Source organism: Anomaloglossus baeobatrachus, chromosome 1, assembly GCF_048569485.1.
Source record: "Anomaloglossus baeobatrachus isolate aAnoBae1 chromosome 1, aAnoBae1.hap1, whole genome shotgun sequence".
Taxonomy (NCBI): domain Eukaryota; kingdom Metazoa; phylum Chordata; class Amphibia; order Anura; family Aromobatidae; genus Anomaloglossus; species Anomaloglossus baeobatrachus.
Genome location: NC_134353.1, coordinates 966,563,595 through 966,581,747, shown reverse-complemented (window position 1 = coordinate 966,581,747; position 18,153 = coordinate 966,563,595).

Below are 18,153 nucleotides of genomic sequence, written 5' to 3'. Positions count from 1 at the left end.
ATTCACCTTGTGACATCCCCGGACCTCCCTGTAGAGTGGTATCAGTAAAACACTGCAAGAATACTGAATGCCTGGTGCACGGCACAAGGTGAACACAGTTCATGCAGGAGGATCACCGGGGTTTGTCGGGGTTCACCTTGACCTGCATTTATGTGGCATAGGCTGTGCACCAGGCATTCAGTATTTTTGCGGTGTTTTACCGCGACATCTCTTTGCAGGGAAATCCGGGGATGTCGGGATGTCTTTACTGGAGATCCCCCGCTGGGATGAACTATTCACCTTGTAACGTCAGCGGGGGTCCCTGCATTGTTTTCCGCGACTCCTCGCTGTATAAGTTCAGGGATGTCAGGAGGTGAATACAATTCCTGCAGGAGGATTACTGGGGGATTTCCTGGAGATCCCCGCTGGGATGAACTCTTTACCTTATGACGCCAGCGGGGGTCTCTGCAGAGGTGTCCCGTAAAGAATGGGAGATAAGGAAATAGCTGCCGACGCTGGCTATGTGGCTTTCTTCTATGAAGAAATCTATATAGCCACAGCTTTCTGTTCTTCCTAAAAACGCCCAAACGCATAAAGTATAAAGCATTACACACGCGTTTTTTCTTGCTTTTTTCCCTGACTCCATTGAAGTCAATTGGGGAAAAAAGCAGGAAAAAACGCTAAAACAATTGACATGTTGCTTCTTTTTTCAGCAAGAAAAAAAGCAACTGAAAAGCAACGTTGGCACAGCAAGTCCCGATTCTCATAGACTTTGCTGGGCTGCTTTTTCCTTGCTTTTATTGATTAAAAAAAGCAATGAAAAACGCTAGAAAAAACGCTGTAAAAACGGAAGCGGGGGGCAGGGAGAGACCCGAGGAGGGGGCGGGCCTGCATGATTTTAGTAACCGTTAGGCAACATAGCCACACCCTCAACAAAGCCGGTTCACGCCCACTAGCCTGGAAGGAGCCCGTACATTCTAGGCTCATCTCTCGGTGATTTCTCAGTTACCTCTGTAGTTTGGCGTTCATCCTGTCAGCAGCTCCCGCCTCCTCCGCACAGTTCAGACACTGCAGTCACGTCCTCACTGGATCCGCTCCACTCTACACATCTCCTCACTGAGGCCTGCACACTGGAGCTGACTCCGGGATCTCCTCACTGAGGCCTCCACACTGGAGCTGACTCCGGGATCTCCTCACTGAGGCCTCCAGACTGGAGCTGACTCCGGGATCTCACTGAGGCCTCCACACTGGAGCTGACTCCAGGAGCTCCTCACTGAGACCTCCAGACTGGAGCTGACTCCGGGATCTCCTCACTGAGGCCTCCACACTGGAGCTGACTCCGGAATCTCCTCACTGAGGCCTCCAGACTGGACCTGACTCCGGGATCTCCTTACTGAGGCCGCCAGACTGGAGCTGACTCCGGGATCTCCTCACTGAGGCCTCCACACTGGAGCTGACTCCGGGATCTCCTCACTGAGGCCTCCACACTGGAGCTGACTCCGGGATCTCCTTGCTGAGACCTCCAGACTGGAGCTGACTCCGGGATCTCCTCACTGAGGCCTCCACACTGGAGCTGACTCTGGGATCTCCTCACTGAGACCTCCACACTGGAGCAGACTCCGCGATCTCCTCACTGAGGCCTCCAGACTGGAACTGACTCCGCGATCTCCTCACTGAGGCCTCCAGACTGCAGCTGACTCCGCGATCTCCTCACTGAGGCCTCCAGACTGGAGCTGACTCCGGGATCTCCTCACTGAGATCTCCACACTGGAGCTGACTCCGGGATCTCCTCACTGAGGCCTCCAGACTGGAGCTGACTCCGGGATCTCCTCACTGAGGCCTCCACACTGGAGCTGACTCCGCGATCTCACTGAGGTCTTCACACTGCAGCTGACTCCGCAATCTCCTCACTGAGGCCTCCAGACTGGAGCTGACTCCGGGATCTCCTCACTGAGACCTCCACACTGGAGATGACTCCGGGATCTCGTCACTGAGGCCTCCAGACTGGAGCTGACTCCGGGATCTCCTCACTGAGGCCTCCACACTGGAGCTGACTCTGGGATCTCCTCACGGAGGCCTCCGGAATGGAGCTGACTCCGGGATCTCCTCACTGAGGCCTCCACACTGAAGCTGACTCCGGGATCTCCTCACTGAGGCCTCCAGACTGGAGCTGACTCCGGGATCTCCTCACTGAGGCCTCCAGACTGGAGCTCACTCCGGGATCTCCTCACTGAGGTCTGCATACTGGAGCTGACTCCGGGATCTCCTCACTGAAGCCTCCACACTGGAGCTGACTCCGGGATCTCTTCACTGAAGCCTCCACACTGGAGCTGACTCCGGGATCTCCACACTGAGACCTCCACACTGGAGCTGACTCCGGGATCTCCTCACTGAGACCTCCACACTGGAGCTGACTCCAGGATCTCCTCACTGAGGTCTCCACACTGGAGCTGACTCCGGGATCTCCTCACTGAAGCCTCCACACTGGAGCTGACTCCAGGATCTCCTCACTGAGGCCTCCACACTGGAGCTGACTCCGGGATCTCCACACTGAGACCTCCACACTGGAGCTGACTCCGGGATCTCCTCACTGAGACCTCCACACTGGAGCTGACTCCGGGATCTCCTCACTGAGACCTCCACACTGGAGCTGACTCTGGGATCTCCTCACTGAGACCTCCAGACTGGAACTGACTCTGGAGGTCTCAGTGAGATCCCGGACTGGAGCCTACTCCGGGATCTCCCCACTGAGACCTCCAGACTGGAGCTGACTCCGGGATCTCCTCACTGAGATCTCCACACTGGAGCTGACTCCGGGATCTCCTCACTGAGGCCTCCAGACTGGAGCTGACTCCGGGATCTCCTCACTGAGGCCTCCAGACTGGAGCTGACTCCGCGATCTCACTGAGGTCTTCACACTGCAGCTGACTCCGCAATCTCCTCACTGAGGCCTCCAGACTGGAGCTGACTCCGGGATCTCCTCACTGAGACCTCCACACTGGAGATGACTCCGGGATCTCGTCACTGAGGCCTCCACACTGGAGCTGTAACAGAGCGCAGCCGACAGTCGTCATGATTGGGGCCACCATGTCCGGGGCTCTGCAGGGCGGATGTGTTGTCACTTATGTCACTTTTGTGATGTAAATTCTGATAATAAGGAATCAGCAAAGCACTAGTACATGCCCTCATCATCTCTCGCCTGGACTACTGCAACCACCTGCTCTGTGGCCTCCTTTCTAACAGTCTCGCACCCCTATAATCTATTGTACACTATGCCGTCTGAATAATCCACCTGTCCCCCCGCTACTCCCCGACCTCTCCTCTCTGCCAATCCTTTCACTGGCTTCTCATTACCAACGACTCCAGTTCAAAACACTAACCATGACCTACAAAGCCATCCACAACCTGTCTCCTCCCTACATTTGTGACCTAGTCTCCCGGTATTTACCTGTACGTAACCTTTGATCGTCACAAGATCTCCTTCTCTGCTCCCCTCTCATCTCCTCTTCCAACCATCGCATCCAAGATTTCTCCGGTGCCGCCCCCATACTCTGCAACGTTCTACCCAAGCATATCAGATTCTCACCTACCGTGTAATCTTCAAAAGGAACCTGAAGACCCACCTCTTACGACAAGCCTACAACCTGCAGTAACCCACTACACTGCTGCACAACCAGCTCTGTCCTCACTCATCTCTTGCAGACTGAGCACTCGCAGACAGGGACCTCACTCCTCTTGTAGAGTGTGAGCCCTCGCAGACAGGGACCTCACACCTCCTGTAGACTGGGAGCCCTCGTGGGCAGGGTCCTCTTTCCTCCTGTAGACTGTTAACCCTCGCAGGCAGGGTCCTCTCTCCTGTAGAATGTGAGCCCTCGCAGGCAGGGTCCTCTCTCCTGTAGACTGTGAGCCCTCGCAGGCAGGGTCCTCTCTCCTGTAGACTGTGAACCCTCGCGGGCAGGTATTTTTATGCTATTTAAGTAGATTTTAAAAAGCCGCCTGCAGTTCCTCCTATTTTATACACAGCCACGCTTCACCTGTACTGGGTATCATAATATGGGGGACCCTACACCAAATGTTTTTTTTACACCATAATAGGGAAGCACATAGCGTCTCTGATTGAAAGCAGTTTGATGCGGTTACACAGAGTGGGGGTGTGGTCTGACTGCAACCAATCAGACATGGGGACTGCCAGTGGGCGGGGGAAGCTGTGCATATGCATGATGTTAATGAGAAGCCCTGTAAGTGGCATTAGAGCCACGCTGGAGATTCGGTAAGTATAATGCGCCAGCTCCACGACTTGTTTAGGGGGTAATTTGATATTGTAACTGGAGTTTAGAAATACCTTTTCTAAAGATCTGTTTATGTGCAATGTAATAAAGGGACTGTAAGGCAGGGAATGTAGACAGGTGCACACAGCTGCTGGTGGGGGTGCGGGGGACCTGACACTTTGCTTTTAAAATTGTTTTTGAAGAAGGGAAATTCTAGATGTAATTTGTCACCAACGTGTTCACTCCAGACCGAGAAGAAAGGGCGCCAACTTACAAAATCATGGAGGCCAAAGCTCGAGATGTAGCAACTATTGATGTGGGGTGTACTCATTATTTCATCAACTAATCTGAGTAAAACTGGAGATTTTGTAATGAATGTTATATTATTAATAGTGATGGGTGAATAGTGAGTATTTGTATTCGGATTATTCGTAACGAATCCCAAAGTATTATTCCTGTAGTCATCACGAATAGCAAACTTAAAGCAAGTCACTGGGGAACCCGAGCATTTCTCTTGCCGTGATGAACACTGGAATAGTCCTCAATATTCGGTAAGCATTATCCCAACACGAATAGTGACTGGATCAGGTGCTTATAATGTTAACCCTTTGCGATCTTCTAGGTGTCGCGATCAATAGCGATCGCGGCACATAGAAGGTAATGTAATCTATTCTAAACTATGCTGCCCGGCTAATCCACCTGTCCCCCCGCTACTCCCCGACCTCTCCTCTCTGCCAATCCCTTCACTGGCTTCCCATTGCCCAACAATTCCAGTTCAAAACACTAACCATGACATACAAAGCCATCCACAACCTATCTCCTCCATACATCTGTGACCTGCACGTAACCTTCGATCCTCACAAGATCTCCTTCTCTACTCCCCTCTCATCTCTTCTTCTCACAATCGCATCCAAGATTTCTCCGGTGCCTCCCCCATACTTTGGAATGCTCTGCCACAACATATCAGACTCTCGCCTACCTTGACAAGCTTCAAAAGGAACCTGAAGACCCACCTCTTTCCACTAGCCTACAACATGCCATAACCCTCAGTCTGAAGCAGCGCCGCACAACCAGCTCTACCCTAACCTACTGTATCCTCACCCATCCCTTGTAGGCTGTGAGCCCTTGCGGGCAGGGGCCTCTATCCTCCTGTACCAGTCTGTGCCTTGTATTGTTTATGATTATTGTACTTGTCCCTATTATGTATACACCTTTCACATGTAAAGTGCCATGGAATAAATGGCGCTATAATAATAATGATAAAAAGCAGAGCTTCTCTTACCCCTTCAGCTCCCTCGTGACATGATTGTCATTGCAGCTGGAGGTCACATGATGACCTCTGGAGCTGCCATGTACGGTGGCCTGTCAGACCCAGCGTGCAGCAGCAAGGACATGCGATCTGTCAGCCTGACACGAAAGGCCGGTTTACACGCAAAGACATCGCTAACAAGATGTCGTTGGGGTCAAGGGATTTGTGACGCACATCCGGCCTCGTTAGCGACGTACGAGCCACCGCTAACGATCAAAAATACTTACCTTATCCTTGATTGTTGACATGTTCATTTCCATAAAATCGTTGCTGTTGCTGGACATAGGTTGCTCGTCGTTCCTGAGGCAGCACACATCGCTACGTGTGACACCCCGGGAACAACGAACAACAGCGTTCCTGCGTCCTCTGGCAACGAGGTGGGCGTGACTTTCCTGCGGCTACTCTCCACCCCTTCACTTCTATTGGACGCCTGCCGTGTGATGTCGCTGTTACGCTGCACGAACCGCCCCCTTAGAAAAGAGGCTATTCGCTGGCCTCAGTAACGTCGCTAGCAAGGTAAGTCCGTGTGACGGGTACTAGCGATTTTGTACACCACGGGCAGCGATTTGCACGTGACGCACAAACGACGGGGGACGGGTGCGATCGGCAGCGACATCGCTGTCGCTGCGTGTAAACCGGCCTTTATAATATAATGTATCACCATGCTGCTGCTGCATGAGAATGCATTATGCAAGCAATCAGACTAAGAAAAACTAAAGTCCCATATAGGGACTAAGTAAAAAAGTTTAAAAAACAATCTGGAAAAAAAATATACCAAAAAATACATTTATTTTAAAAACAAAAATTAAAAAAAAGTACACGTATTTGGTCCGACCTATTCTATAAATCTGCCACGCTATTTAACCACTTCAGTGAACAGTTTAAAAAAATAAGTGGCAAAAAACTGCTTTTTCATCATACTGCAGAAAAAAGTGGACATAACTAAAAATGGTATCACAGAAAACATGTACTGCAAACAACAAGCCACCACACCGCTCCATCAGCAGAAAAATATAAAAGTTAGACTATGTGCACACAGTGCGTTTTTCGCGGGGTTTTTGCGCATTTTTCGAGTGCGTTTTTGTTCAGAAAACTGCATGACTTTGCTTCACCAGCAAAGTCTATGAGTTTTTATTTTTTCTGTCTGCACACAGCGTTTTTTTTAGCTGCGTTTTTGTGGTCCCCACAAAAACGCAGCATGTCAATTATTTTTTGCGTTTTTCACTGCATTTTCCACCGACTGAGTTCAATGAGATGTTCAAAAACGCAATGAAAACCGCAAATTGCAAATATAGCTGCGTTTTAGTGCGTTTCTATGACTAAAAACGCAGCTATAAATGCAAGGGGTGGGTAGTACAGTGACGTGTACAGGAAGAGGATTCCTTCTGTTAGTAAACACAGAAGTGTGAATCCTCCCGGTACCGCCACCGCTGCTTCAATCTACCGTCCGGCGCCGTGTCCGATTACGTTCTGCGCCATGTCCGGACGGGAGGTGGAAGCCGCTGCGAAATCAAAAGTGAACAGTAGAAAAAAATGTCATACTCGCCTGTCTGCAGACTCCCGAGACACGTCCGCTACCAGCTCCTCTTCCCGGTACCGGCATCCCTGCTCCGGCTGTGTGCAGACTTCCGGAAACGTCTGATGGCTCCAGGACTTGGCGGTGATTAGCTGATGCGGTCACCTGACGCATCAGCTGACAGTATAAGTCTCGCGGTGAGGCCGGCTTTTTACTGCCCGGCCAGCTTAAACTATCAGCTGATGCCGTCAGGAGACTTCATCAGCTGATTACTGCCAGCTCCTGCAGCAATCGGACGGGAGTCTGCACAGAAGTGAGTAGTTGGTTTTTTTTGCACTGATGCATCAGCTGATTGTATAAACAGCATTTATACAATCAGCTGTTGTGTGATGTGATTCACATCCTTGAACCTGACACATCATCTGATCGCTTTGCCTTCCAGCAGACCGATCAGATGATATTGGATCCTGATTGGACGGCGTGGGACCCTGACCCAGGATTACTGCGGAGGCATGGTTTCTTTATTTCAATAAAGATCAAGTCACTAATTCATTGTGTTTTATTTCTAATAAAAATATTTTTCTGTGTGTTGTTTTTTTACCTTTACTAGAAATTCATGGTGGCCATGTCTAATATTGGCGTGACACCATGAATTTCGGGCTTAGGGCCAGTTGATAATATACAGCTAGCCCTAACCCCATTATTACCCAGCGAGCCACCCGTCATCAGGGCAGCCGGAAGAGTTGGACACAGCACCAGAAGATGGCGCTTCTATGAAAGCGACATTTTCTGGGGCGGCTGCAGACTGCAATTCTCAGCGGGGGTGCCCAGAAAACTTGGGCACCCTGTACTGCGGATTCCAATCCCCAGCTGCCTAGTTGTACCTGGCTGGACTGAAATTCATGAAATAAAAAAAAAAGGCTTCCCTTTATTTTTGGTTCCCAGTCGGGTAAAAATAGGCAGCTGGGGCTTGGGGGCAGCCCGTACCTGCCTGCTGTACCTGGCTAGCATACAAAAATATGGTGAAGCCCACGTCATTTTTTGGAGGGGGCAAAAAAACTCCTGCATACAGTCCTGGATGGAGGATGATGAGCCTTGTAGTTCTGCAGCTGCTGTCTGCTCTCCTGCATACACTAGTGGATGGAGTATGCTGAGCCTTGTAGTTCTATTCCCCTGCCTCTCCCTCCAGCATACAGTCCTGGATGGAGCATGCTGAGCCTTGACGTTCTGCAGCTGTCTGCTCTCCTGCATACACTAGTGGATGGAGTATGCTGAGCCTTGTAGCTCTGCTCCCCCTGACTCTCCCTCCAGCATACAGTCCTGGATGGAGGATGCTGAGCCTTGTAGTTCTGCAGCTGCTGTCTGCTCTCCTGCATACACTAGTGGATGGAGTATGCTGATTCTTATAGTTCTATTCCCCTGCCTCTCCCTCCAGCATACAGTCCTGGATGGAGCATGCTGAGCCTTGAAGTTCTGCAGCTGTCTGCTCTCCTGCATACACTAGTGGAGAATGAAGAACATATTGAAATGACATCAGACCTTTTTTGGTTTTGTTTTTTTTTCAACAATGTTTAACGGCATTGTTCACTCATCAAAAAAAACGCATAAAAGCGCAGTGAGCAAAAAACGCAGCATAACGCAGCAAAAAACGCACCAAAACGCGGTAAAAACGTATGCTTTTTTTGTGCGGCAAAAAAACCCGCATCGCGCCGTATCCTGCCCTCATTTTTCAATGCATGCCTATGGACGCCGGATGCGGCAAAAACCGCATCCGGCCGCCGGTTTTTCACCAGTGCGCATGCTCAGTAGCATGCCGCAAGCGGCAAAAACCGGACGGGCCGAATGTGAAAAACTTATGCTAAGGATGCGGTGTTTTCGCCGCATACGTTGCATAGGTTGCACAGCCGGATTGAGCCGCACCGCTCAAACCGGATGTGTGAAAGCAGCCTAAAAGCGGCGAAACGTAAAAAAAATTTTTGTATTTGTGATATTGCTGTAATCGTATGGACCCGAAGAATAAACAGTTTTATTCTCCTCTGATTGGGGTCTGGTCCAGAGCTAGGATGCCCCCAGATGGTCTGAGGAGCACATTTCATTTTACATCAATTAAGAAATGTGCTCCTCAGACCATCTGGCGGCATCCCAGCTCTGGACCTGACCTTAATCAGAGGACAATAAAACTTTCACACTGCTTATCTATGAACTGCTGCAATATTTATGGCCACAACAGTTTGTCCTCTTGCCATAGTGATAGTTCTGCTTCACATAACTTGTCTTATTACTGCTCCATTTTATGTCCTGTTGTCTATAAATATGTGACTCTTCAAATTTTGTATTATACTGAGCCTGATGAAGAAACCTGAGTAGTCTCGAAAGCTGCTATTATCACCATCTTTTCATTTGGTATCAACCACTGAGGACTTCACTTCTTTTCAACAAATTGTTTGTAATTTCAATGCATCTGCAATGGAATCGCGGCAATATGTGTTCACTTGCGGTTGCGTGCGGCATACACTGGATTCAGTGAGATGCAGTATTTTATCTTTTTTCAAAAAAGCTACTTGTAGCATTTTTAACCTCGGACAAAATACTGCATCTCACTGGATCCTTCATAATGCGGCAGTACCTGCAATGCTTTTCAATGGGCAGGATCCTCCTGCACCACAAGTTACCGCATTCTGGTAGGCAGGACCCTGTTCTCAGTAGTGAACCCAGAAAGCAGTTCCTGCCCTGTGCTTTCTAGTGCAGCTCCATCAGTCAAAACAGAAGAAAGAAGACCAGGATCATGGAGGGGTGAGAGGGAGTAATAAAGATGGAGTCTCTGATGGAGTCCCTGAGTGTGTCTGTGTATTTATTTCTAATAAAATATTTTTTCTCTGTGTGATGTCTTTTTTATAACTCTTTATTGGAGATTCCTAATTAGAGATGAGCGAACCGGTCCCGGTTCGGCTCGAGGTCGGTTCGCCGAACGGAGGTCCCGTTCGAGTTCGGTTCGTCGAACGTTCGACGAACCGAACTCGAGCCAATAGGAAACAATGGCAGGCAATCACAAACACAGAAAAACACCTAGAAGACACCCTCAAAGGTGTCCAAAAGGTGACAAACAACTCACAACACAACACAAACACATGGGAAAGTGACAAGGACATATACTCATGCGAAAACAAAACAGCTGGACAAGGAAAAAGAGGAGGACACACAGATATAGGCATGGCACGCCCTTCTAAAGTCATGTTAAACACCGCAAGGTGACTCCAAGCGGAGTCTCCCTTTTTTCCAAAAATTGGGCCCCACACACACCCACCCCTTCAGTGGCAGCAGTTGTGCCCCAGTTGTACACTTCACAGCTAGATTTGCATCAAGCACATTCAAAAATACGCCATTCTTATCCGTCCCCAGGATGACACCGGGGTAGGTAGCAAAGTCTTTCCTGATCCCAGCTCTGTTCATCTTGGCTTCTTTTAAAAACACATCAAGCAAGGGTTACTCCAAGCGGAGTCTCCATTTTTTCCAAAAATTGGGCCCCACACACACCCACCCCTTCAGTGGCAGCAGTTGTGCCCCAGTTGTACACTTCACAGCTGGATTTGCATCAAGCACATTCAAAAATACGCCATAATTAACCGTCCCCAGGATGACACCGGGGTAGGTAGATAAAGTCTTTGCTGACCCATGACTTGTTCATCTTTGCTTCTTTTAAAAACAATGTAAGCAAGGGTTACTCCAAGCGGAGTCTCCCTTTTTTCCAAAAATTGGGCCCCACACACACCCACCCATTCAGTGGCAGCAGTTGTGCCCCAGTTGTACACTTCACAGCTAGATTTGCATCAAGCACATTGAAAAATACGCCATAATTAACCGTCCCCAGGATGACACCGGGGTAGGTAGATAAAGTCTTTGCTGACCCATGACTTGTTCATCTTGGCTTCTTTTAAAAACAATGTAAGCAAGGGTTACTCCAAGCGGAGTCTCCCTTTTTTCCAAAAATTGGGCCCCACACACACCCACCCCTTCAGTGGCAGCAGTTGTGCCCCAGTTGTACACTTCACAGCTAGATTTGCATCAAGCACATTCAAAAATACGCCATAATTAACCGTCCCCAGGATGACACCGGAGTAGGTAGCAAAGTCTTTCCTGATCCCAGCTCTGTTCATCTTGGCTTCTTTTAAAAACAATGTAAGCAAGGGTTACTCCAAGCGGAGTCTCCCTTTTTTCCAAAAATTGGGCCCCACACACACCCACCCCTTCAGTGGCAGCAGTTGTGCCCCAGTTGTACACTTCACAGCTAGATTTGCATCAAGCACATTCAAAAATACGCCATAATTAACCGTCCCCAGGATGACACCGGGGTAGGTAGCAAAGTCTTTGCTGATCCCAGCTCTGTTCATCTTGGCTTCTTTTAAAAACAATGTAAGCAAGGGTTACTCCAAGCGGAGTCTCCCTTTTTTCCAAAAATTGGGCCCCACACACACCCACCCCTTCAGTGGCAGCAGTTGTGCCCCAGTTGTACACTTCACAGCTAGATTTGCATCAAGCACATTCAAAAATACGCCATAATTAACCGTCCCCAGGATGACACCGGGGTAGGTAGCAAAGTCTTTCCTGATCCCAGCTCTGTTCATCTTGGCTTCTTTTAAAAACACAGCAAGCAAGGGTTACTCCAAGCGGAGTCTCCCTTTTTTCCAAAAATTGGGCCCCACACACACCCACCCCTTCAGTGGCAGCAGTTGTGCCCCAGTTGTACACTTCACAGCTAGATTTGCATCAAGCACATTCAAAAATACGCCATAATTAACCGTCCCCAGGATGACACCGGAGTAGGTAGCAAAGTCTTTCCTGATCCCAGCTCTGTTCATCTTGGCTTCTTTTAAAAACACAGCAAGCAAGGGTTACTCCAAGCGGAGTCTCCCTTTTTTCCAAAAATTGGGCCCCACACACACCCACCCCTTCAGTGGCAGCAGTTGTGCCCCAGTTGTACACTTCACAGCTAGATTTGCATCAAGCACATTCAAAAATACTCCATAATTAACCGTCCCCAGGATGACACCGGAGTAGGTAGCAAAGTCTTTCCTGATCCCAGCTCTGTTCATCTTGGCTTCTTTTAAAAACACATCAAGCAAGGGTTACTCCAAGCGGAGTCTCCCTCTTTTCCAAAAATTGGGCCCCACACACACCCACCCATTCAGTGGCAGCACTTGTGCCCTAGTTGTACACTTCACAGCTAGATTTGCATCAAGCACATTCCAAATCTACAAGCATTTACTCTCCCCAGGATGACACAGGGGTTGTAAATTCCTTCTGGATCCATGACTTGTTCATTTTGATGAACGTCAGTCTGTCCACATTGTCACTGGACAGACGCGTGCGCTTATCTGTCAGCACACACCCAGCAGCACTGAAGACACGTTCAGAGACAACGCTGGCAGCTGGACACGACAAAATCTCCAAGGCGTAAGTTGATAGCTCTGGCCATTTTTCTAGGTTTGAAGCCCAAAAGGAGCAAGGCTCCAGTTGCACAGTCATGGCATCGATGTTCATTTGGAGATACTCCTGTATCATCCTCTCCAGCCGTTGACTATGTGTCAGACTTGTTGTCTCTGGTGGCCTTGCAAAGGAGGGTCTAAAAAAATTATGAAAAGATTCCATAAAATTGCTGTTACCAGCACCAGATACGGTCCTACTGGTACGGGTAGACTGTTGAAGATGACGAGACCGTCCCATGTTTGTCAAGTTACAACTGGGAGATTCACTCCCTGCACCTGCACGGTTGTTTGGTGGAAAAGCGGATCTAAGATCGAGTAACAGCTTCTGCTGATACTCCTGCATACGTGCGTCCCTTTCTATGGCTGGAATTATGTCACAAAATTTGGACTTGTACCGGGGATCTAATAGTGTGGCAAGCCAGTAGTCATCATCACTTCTAATTTTGACAATACGAGGGTCATGTTGGAGGTAGTGCAACAAGAAGGCACTCATGTGTCTTGCGCAGCCATGCGGACCAAGTCCACGCTGTGTTTGTGGCATAGAGGTGCTAACCGTTCTTTCTTCCTCTGACATCTCCCCCCAACCTCTTTCAACTGAAATTTGACCAAAGTCTCCCTCATCTGCTGAGTCTTCCATGTCCATGGACAGTTCGTCCTCCATTTCTTCATGTCCTCCTGCACCTTCCTCAACATCTCGCCTGCTACCATGCGCCCTTGTTGATCCCTGTCCCCCATGCTCCCATGCCTGGCGCCTTGGTGATGATGAACGTCTGGACCTTGGTGATGTTGTTGTCCCTTGCGCATATGAATCCTCCTGTAGTTCATCCCCTTCCTGTTGTCCCACCCCCTGACTCCGAATAGTGTTTAGCGTGTGTTCCAGCATGTAAATGACTGGAATCGTCATGCTGATAATGGCATTGTCAGCGCTAAACATATTCGTCGCCATGTCGAAACTGTGCAGAAGGGTGCATAGGTCCTTGATCTGAGACCACTCCATCAGGGTGATCTGCCCCACCTCTGCATCTCGTTGGCCCAGGCTATACGTCATGACGTATTGCACCAGGGCTCGGCGGTGCTGCCACAGTCGCTGTAACATGTGGAGAGTTGAATTCCAGCGTGTCGGCACATCGCATTTCAGGCGATGAACCGGCAGGCCGAAAGACTTCTGGAGCGATGCAAGTCGCTCAGCTGCGGCGCTTGAACGGCGGAAGTGAGCAGACAGTTTTCGTGCCCTGTTCAGAAGGCCATCTAGCCCGGGATACTGTGTTAAAAATTGCTGCACGACAAGGTTCAACACGTGAGCCATACAAGGTACGTACGTGTGTCACCTTGCCCAGGCGAAGGGCCGCACCCAGGTTTGCAGCATTGTCGCACACGGCCTTACCAGGCTGCAGGTTGAGTGGAGACAACCATTTATTAAACTCGGACCGCAGAGCTGACCACAACTCCTCAGCTGTGTGACTCTTATTCCCAAGACATGAAAAGCTAAAGACCGCCTGATGCCGTTGCGCTCTGCTGCCAGCATAGTAATGAGGGGTGCGTGATTCCTTCTGCGCAGTGAGAACGCTGGTGGCCTGACCAGGCAGGCTTGGGGCGGAGGTGGAGGACCCAGATGAGGTGGAGGATGCAGAAGCAGTGGCGGAACTTGGACAGACAGAGGATTGACACACAAGTCGTGGGGACGGCAAAACTTGTGCAGCAGACCCTGCACCATCTATCACCATAGTTACCCAGTGCCCAGTCAGCGACATGTAACGTCCCTGTCCATGCTTACTGTTAGTCACTAGAGATAAAGATAGCGCTATGAGAAGCACCCGTGGCACAATTTAATTATAGTGTAATGAAAACTTCTCACCTGATTAGGTTGTGCGCCCTCGCACAACCTCGGTGATGATCATGTAAATCCTCTGGAGGATAAGGGGTTGTCTCGGCTGGTGTTATCCGATGTTAGGCTGAGTATCCTGGGGAGATGATTGCTCCTGGTTCCTAGGTTCACCGACTCATGAGATCCTGGAACTGATTGCGGCCGTTTGTCTTCCCTCAAGGTATTTGGAATGATTAGATCTTTTACTATCAGCAGCTTTAGAACCGGAATCCCATAAGGGAGTGAAAGTATATGGAGAATAGATGAAGCCGGTCTTTTTTAGCGCTAGTAATAGATCTATTAACTCAGGTTATCTTTGTGAATAAATTATGCTTTATTTGTGACAGTCTAAGTCAGATAAAATAAAGCTCTTGTTAACACTACGCGTTTCAGCAGGAATATACTGCTGAAGGACTTAAGCTGGTGTCACACATAACGACGACGACAACGACGTCGCTGCTACGTCACCATTTTCTGTGACGTTGCAGCGACGTCCCGTCGCTGTCGCTGTGTGTGACATCCAGCAACGACCTGGCCCCTGCTGTGAGGTCGCCGGTCGTTGCTGAATGTCCAGCTTCATTTTTTGGTCGTCACTCTCCCGCTGTGACACACACATCGCTGTGTGTGACAGCGAGAGAGCGACGAAATGAAGCGAGCAGGAGCCGGCACTGGCAGCTGCGGTAAGCTGTAACCAGCGTAAACATCGGGTAACCAAGGGAAGACCTTTCCCTGGTTACCCGATGTTTACGCTGGTTACCAGCCTCCGCTCTTGCTGCCAGTGCCGGCTCCTGCACTGTGACATGTGGCTGCAGTATGCATCGGGTAATTAACCCCATGTATACTGTAGCAAGGAGAGCAAGGAGCCAGCGCTAAGCAGTGCGCGCGGCTCCCTGCTCTCTGCACTGTGACATGTAGCTGCAGCACACATCGGGTTAATTAACCCGATGTGTGCTGCAGGAGAGCAAGGAGCCAGCGCTAAGCGCGGCTCCCTGCTCTCTGAACTGTGACATGTAGCTGCAGCACACATCGGGTTAATTAACCCGATGTGTGCTGCAGGAGAGCAAGGAGCCAGCGCTAAGCGCGGCTCCCTGCTCTCTGAACATGTAGCACAGCGACCTTATGATCGCTGCTTCTGCTGTGTTTGACAGCTAAGCAGCGATCATAACAGCGACTTACAAGGTCGCTGTTACGTCACAGAAAATGGTGACGTAACAGCGACGTCGTTGTCGCTGTCGTTTAGTGTGACACCAGCTTTAGACTGTCACAAATAAAGCATAATTTATTCACAAAGATAACCTGAGTTAATAGATCTATTACTAGCGCTAAAAAAGACCGGATTCATCTATTCTCCATGTCCATGCTTACTGGTCCAAGTATCGGTGGTGAAATGCACCCGTTCACACACAGAGTTTCTCAATGAAGCGGTGATGTTGTGTGCGACATGCTGGTGTAGCGCGGGCACACCTTTCTTAGAGAAGTAGTGGCGACTAGGGATCTGGTACTGGGGCACAGCGACAGACATAAGGTCTCTAAAATCCTGTGTGTCCACTAGGCGGAAAGGCAGCATTTCGGTAGCCAACAGCTTACAGAGGGATAGAGTCAACCTCTTCGCTTTGTCATGGGTCGCAGGAAGTGGCCTTTTATTTGACCACATCTGAGGGACAGAGATCTGGCTGCTGTGTGTAGACGGTGTTGAGTAGGGTGTCCCTGGAAAAATGCAGCTTTGTGAGGAAAGTGCAGGCGGAGACATGATGTTGCCTTCATCCAAAGTTGGTGCTATCGATGTCTGAGAGAGCTGTACACACTCACTTGTTTCCCCTTCCAAAACAACTGACGACCTACCAAGCAAACTGCCTGTTGCGGTTACAGTGGTGGAAGTTGTGGGTGGAAAAACAGGTGTGACAGCTGTCCCCACAGTCCTAGAAGATGACGAGCGCGCGGATGCACTGGAAGGGGCAGGCGGTGGATGGTTCGCTCCGCTAGGCCGCATTGCAGCACGGTGAGCTTCCCACCGGGCCATATGATATTTATTCATGTGACGATTCATGGAAGAAGTTGTCAAACTGCTGAGGTTTTGACCTCTACTAAGAGAACCATGACAAATTTTACATATCACATAATTTGGGCGATCTTTTTCTATGTCAAAAAAGGACCAGGCTAGGCAAGGCTTAGAGGCCATGCGACCTGTTGATCCACCCCGAATAATGCTCAGAGGCAGAGTGGTGGCTGAGGATGCAGTTGTAGACGTGCTACCAGTGCTCCGACTCTGTCCAGGAAGGCGCAAGGTAACTTCGTCGTCGGTTGCATCCTCCTCCACCGCCTCTGTTGACCTCCTCGAGTGCCTGAGTGGGGGTTGACAGTAGGTGGGATCTAGAACTTCATCATCAATTGTTGTGTTTGCACTCCCCTCCCCCTCAGACCGAGCCTCTTCTTGCCCTGACCGAATATTTAAGTTGTCATCCCAATCGGGTATCTGCGTCTCATCTTCATCAGAATGTTCCTCATTGTCTATAACCACAGGTGTTACAGTTTGTGACAAAGGGTCAACATTATGCTCAGAAACTTGTTCCTCACGGCCTGAACCGAGTCACAAAGGTTCTGGGCATTACTGCAGACCATTTCCTGTTCTGTACTCACTGTAGCTTGGGAGCAGACCTCTGATTCCCAGGCTATAGTGTGACTGAACAGCTCTGCAGACTCAGCCATCTCAGTTCCACCATACTGTGCAGGGCTGATGGAGACTTCAGAGCTGGGAGAAATCAAGTGTGATTGGGATGACAACTCAGAGGACTGGTGTTTTTTGGATGCGGTACTTGAAGTGGCTGAGAGGGCACTTGTTGGACCACTTGAGATCCATTCAAGCATTTTCCTTTTTTGCCCATCATCTACCTTTCTTCCTGTTGTTCGTGTCCGTAAAAAAGGGAGCACATCGGATTGTCCATGGTAAGTAGTAGACATCTTACTTGTGCTGGTAGAGGGTCTATCTTCAGCAGATGATAATGGAGCTTTGCCACCTTCCCCACGGACAAAACCTTTTTTGCCTTTTCCACCACGCCTCTTCCCCTTTCCACCAGCATCTGTCATTTTGCCACTCATGTTGATTGCGACAAGATTGTGGACTGAAAATGTGGTAGTAAAAATTGAGAGGTGGTGTAGATTGCAGCAGTGGTCTAGCTTTATTAACAGCAGAATAATAAAGAATAAATATCCCTGACAATGCAACTACGGCCCTTAAACTGGCAGCAAAAATTGCTAGTATAATGGCTTAGTTATAATGAGTTGGAGTGTGCAATGCAGGCAGACGCGCTCTGCAAATGTCTTTGCACTAGTGGGACTATACAACAGTCCAATAGCCACGTTTAGGATGCCACTAGGTACACTGAGTGTTTGCTAGTATAATGGCTTAGTTATAATGAGTTGGAGTGTGCAATGCAGGCAGAGGTGCTGCAAATGTCTTTGCACTAGTGGGACTATAGCAAAGTCCAATAGCCACAGATAGGATGCCACTAGGTACACTGAGTGTTTGCTAGTATAATGGCTTAGTTATAATGAGTTGGAGTGTGCAATGCAGGCAGACGCGCTCTGCAAATGTCTTTGCACTAGTGGGACTATAGCAAAGTCCAATAGCCACGTATAGGATGCCACTAGGTACACTGAGTGTTTGCTAGTATAATGGCTTAGTTATAATGAGTTGGAGTGTGCAATGCAGGTAGAGGTGCTGCAAATGTCTTTGC